The sequence below is a fragment of the Callospermophilus lateralis genome, chromosome 17 (assembly GCF_048772815.1).
Source record: "Callospermophilus lateralis isolate mCalLat2 chromosome 17, mCalLat2.hap1, whole genome shotgun sequence".
Taxonomy (NCBI): domain Eukaryota; kingdom Metazoa; phylum Chordata; class Mammalia; order Rodentia; family Sciuridae; genus Callospermophilus; species Callospermophilus lateralis.
Window position 1 is genome coordinate 61,333,034 of NC_135321.1, and position 4,999 is coordinate 61,338,032.

Sequence of the window (4,999 nt, forward strand, 5' to 3'; positions counted from 1 at the left end):
GGAGGCTAATTGACAGACATTTGAGGAGATGAAGCACACAGCTGTCTCAGATACTGGGGAAGTAGATTAGTCAGAAAGCTCAGAGCATCCCACAGTGAAATCAAATGTCCATTTCAGGTCAGTAATAAGAAATCTAAAGTGAGGCTGTTCAGGCTCCTCCTATCTTGTACAAACACAGAAACGTTTACCTTTGTGTCAGGTAGGGTTCAGTTTGGGGAGGCAAATCTCTGAAGGAGAAAAGATCAGAAGTTGATGGCACATTCCAGAAAGAGATTCTACTTTGCATGATGAAGTCTAACCTGAAGGAAGAAAGGGGGGGGGGGGGAACAAGAACCAAAATGTTGAAAAACAATCACAAGTGGTAGATCCAGCTTCCCAACAAGTAGACTAGTTTGGGGTAGGTATCTAAAGACCCAGTCATGACTGAGATGGAGCAGAAGAAATTGACATAGGTGAGAAAACTGAAGCACAAACAGGGAGTGTAGAAATAAGTGCTTGAACTCATAATTTAAACTCTTATAGGTTGTATAACAGATGTTGATCTCCATTACAAGACTGAAAGGTACAGGAAATGTGATATTTTGTTCTGTTCTGTGAATTCTCTCATCTTATATCCCAGTTCTCCTGGACTAGATGGAATAAGATGATCCCCATTCACATTGTTCCTCCCTCCACCTGAGTAAGATCACGTTCACTCTGAGCCCAGCAGCATGCAAAGAACTCACTGTGGTCAGTTTGTCAGTTTCAGTGGGTCCATCCTCAAACACAGATTTGGCAGGGCCCCAGCCTGCCATCCTCTTTGAGTCCTTGCTCATTCCTGTACATTGCTGAACCTTTCACAACCAGGAAAATTCCCAGGCTCCAGAATTACTGCTTAATGCTGCTGCTGGCTTCTCCTGCATTGGACAGTCCAGGCAAGGAATCACAAAGTTGGGCTACCAGAACAGATGAGAGAGGAAGGGAAAGTGCAGGATGAAGAAACAAGATTTGATGTTAACATAAATTCTTCTGATGAAATCAGTCTAATCCTGGTGTTTGATTATACATGATATATTTTGGATATACATGATTCACTATTTGGAGTATTGTAAGCATTCTCCAGAATGTAAATCAGCATCTGTTGAAATAAGTCAGTAGGAGAGTTTTAAGTCTCATTCTGTCTTTTTAGGTATTTCTACAAATATAAAACACAACAGCTACATAATCAATATTATTATTTCTTTAATTCATTCTTTTAGCCCAAATGTCCTCAGAGAGAAATTTTCTTTCCTACTAACAAGTTAACAGAACAAAACAATAGGAAATGTTACTTACTTAATGTTTATATTCCACTTTAGTATCTAGAGATAATTACAAATATTTATTCAGTAGAAGGAAGCCCTGCAGAAAGGGAGAAGGTAAATTTATAACTGCAAAAACAAAAGCTGTTCTCATGGTGCTATTTTTATTGGCTAAATAAAAACCCATAAACCTATCTAATTTTCAGGAGGTTTTATATCTTTTCTTCCCACCTTTGTAGACTGGAGTTAAATCATTTGTATCTCTCTGCGTAATAAATTAGACTCTAAGAATGTATATAAAAGTCAAACCATCAGTATTTCTATAAATTTGTCTTTTTTCTCAGTTACTTCACATGGACTGACTACCCAGATAGAGGAAGTACTGCCTGCTTGTCTTCCAAGTGTGGCATAGCGGATTCTAACCCAAACATTTGCTCCACCAAGACACATGAAGAAGTGAGGCACACTAGTGACCTCAGTAAAATCCATCACAGACTAACTTTATATTGTGTCATGCTGGACCATGACAGGGAGGAGAATGATAATGAGGTGTTTTAAGAGTCAGTGAGACCTGAAAATGCAGGACAGACAGGGTGGCCCTGCACACTTCAGTTTTAGTCCTGCCTCTGCTACTCTGAATCAGTAACTGAACCACAGTTTCTATTTTGATTATGAGTCTTTAGATTAATTTGAATTTTATTAACTTTTTTTGGGGGGGGGTTACTAGGGCTTGATTGAACTCAGGGGCACTGGACCACTGAGCCACATTCCCAGCCCTATTTTGTACTATATTTAGAGACAGGGTCTCATTGAGTTGCTTAGTGCCTCGCTTTGGCTGAAACTGGCTTTAAAATCACAATCCTCCTGTCTCAGCCTCCTGAGCTCCTGGGATTACAGGCATGCACCACCACATTTTTATTAACTTTTTATTTTATTTTATTAAATTTTTATTTTATTTTAGTATCAGGATTGAACCCAGGGGCATTTAACCACTGAGCCACATTTCCAGCCCCTATTTTATATTTTTTAAAATTTTGAGACAAGGTCTTGCTAAGCTGCTTAGGGCCTAGCTAAGTTACTAAGGCTGGCTTTGAATTCATGATCCTCCTGCCTCAGCTCCACCTAGAGGCTGGGACTACAGGTGTTCGCCAACACGCCTTTTATTAACCTTTATTACAACCATTTAGGATTTCTTTTGATTGAACAGATGTTCTATGTTGACCACTTTAATCCAAGTATTACCTGATTTGATTCTTATCAATCATTTCATTTATTTTAAGGGATTTATTGAAACATACAGTATTTTAATGAGTATTAAAACATTTATTTAAGATATAATACAGGGTGGCGGCTGCTGCGGCCTGTGGCACCGTCACCGGCAGACTCCAGCTCGTCGAGCAAGGCGCTGCTGCCGCTGGCTGGGCGCGCGGAGACGGTTCGCAGCGCTGGGGCTCGGCTCGCCCTCCAGGTCCCGTTATCATGTCGCTGAGGCAGAACCTAGCCCAGCTGGCTGCCTGTCTGCTGGAGCCGCAGAAAGTGGCCCGTTTCCAGCGTCTGTGCGGGGTGGAGGCGCCGCCGAACCGCTCAGCCGACCGGAGGGAGGATGAGAAGGTGGAAGCGCCGCTCGCCGGAGATCCCCGGCGGCGAGGGCGGCAGTCAGGGGCGACCGAGGGCCCCCAGCCACCCGGGAGCGACAGCAATCAGTGCTCAGTCAAGCCGGACGGCTGCGGCGCCCCCGACGGCGTGCGGAACGGGCTGGCGGCCGAGCTGGGCCGGGCCTCGTCGCAGCGCGCGGGCTCCTTGCGACGCAACTCGCTGACGGGCGAGGAGGGCGAGCTGGCCCGCGTGAGCAACTGGCCGCTCTACTACCTGTTCTGCTTCCGCACGGAGTTGGGCAACGAATTCTTTTACATCATGTTCTTCCCTTTCTGGATCTGGAACCTGGACCCCCTGGTGGGTCGCAGGCTGGTGATCACCTGGGTGCTGGTCATGTACCTGGGCCAGTGCACCAAAGACATCATCCGCTGGCCGCGACCCTCCTCGCCGCCCGTGGTCAAGTTGGAGGTCTTCTACAACTCCGAGTACAGCATGCCCTCCACCCACACCATGTCTGGCACCGCCATCCCCATTGCTATGGTCTCCTCACCTATGGCCGCTGGCAGTATCCTCCTATATATGGACTGATTCTTTTTCCCTGCTGGTGTTCTCTAGTTTGCCTAAGTAGAATTTACATGGGAATGCACTCCATTCTGGACATTATTGCTGGATTCCTATATACCATTTTAATCTTAGCTGTCTTCTATCCTTTTGTGGACCTGATTGACAACTTCAACCAAACTCACAAATATGCTCCACTAATCATCATCGGTCTTCATTTAGCTTTAGGGATCTTTTCTTTCACTCTTGATACCTGGAGCACATCCCGTGGAGACACAGCTGAGATTCTAGGAAGTGGTGCTGGAATTACATGTGGATCCCATGTTGCTTATAGCGTGGGTCTACTATTAGATCCTTCTTTAGAGATACTACCTTTTACTAGGCCTCCCATTACTGTGACTCTGTTTGGAAAAGCCATATTGCGGATCCTCATAGGAATGATATTTGTACTAATAGTCAGAGATATAATGAAAAAGATCACCATTCCTTAACCTGTAAAATCTTCAACATACCATGTGATGATATTCGAAAAGCAAGACAGCACATGGAAGTTGAACTTCCTTATCGATATATTACCTATGGAATGGTTGGTTTCTCTATCACATTTTTGGTTCCCTACATATTTTTCTTTATTGGTATCTCTTGATGTGGAAATACTGTTTGTGATAAGAAAGGAAGTTATCAGTTACTGATACCTAAAAATATACTCTAAGTAAAAGATCAGAGTTAGGCTTTTGCAAGAATTTAACTTAAATAATTATTTAAGTAAGTTCTTAAGAGTCAGTGCTTTTTATCATTGCACATCCAGATATTGTTTTAGGTGAGCTGAACTATTTCTATACTGAGAAAATGATTAAGTATCTATTTAGAATGTTCATGTAATGTTTGGAGAGTTTTGTGCTATTATGGATTCAAGTTATATATAATATATATTAAGGTACATAATATACAATTATATATCTAATATATGTTATATATAAAATAATATACCTAAGGGGTTTTTTTTAAACTGTGGGGTGTATTATTAAATCAATAATAATATGCAAACAGTTGTGCCTGTGTATTTGGAATTAATACAGGTATGTTATTAACAAATATATTTAACATTTATTTACTATGGGAGCCATTTCCTAATTGAATTGCATAATTAATAGACCAGAATTCATATGCTACCACATATTAATTTACTGCCTCTTTTTACACTGCCATCATCTTTCATGTTACCCATGATGTTGAACATGGGAGACATTTTTAGTGGACCAAATTTTCAGAAAAATTAGTTTTTAGATTTTTTTTTAAAGTTCTGTACACTGTGTTGAATGTACTTTTTTTTGCAACTGTTTTGTACATCAGTTTAATAATTCAGGTACTGAATTTTATTGCTTGCTAATTGTGCCTTTCTGTTGCTGAATTAAGAAATGCCATGTATACTGTGATATAAAAGACTAATTCTATCTTAATTACATATAATCAGGCAAATATTTAAAAAATATATGTCAAACTAACAGGGATTGAACTAAACCACCCTTAATCCTTTAGACCTTTATTTAGAAAGAAATGTG

The 4,999-nt window shown here is 41.2% G+C and overlaps 1 pseudogene; it reads left to right on the plus strand.

The window, feature by feature from the left end:
* Window positions 1-2,759: 2,759 nt before the first annotated feature.
* On the plus strand, window positions 2,760-4,728 carry LOC143382811 (sphingosine-1-phosphate phosphatase 1 pseudogene; annotated as a pseudogene).
* Window positions 4,729-4,999: the final 271 nt, after the last annotated feature.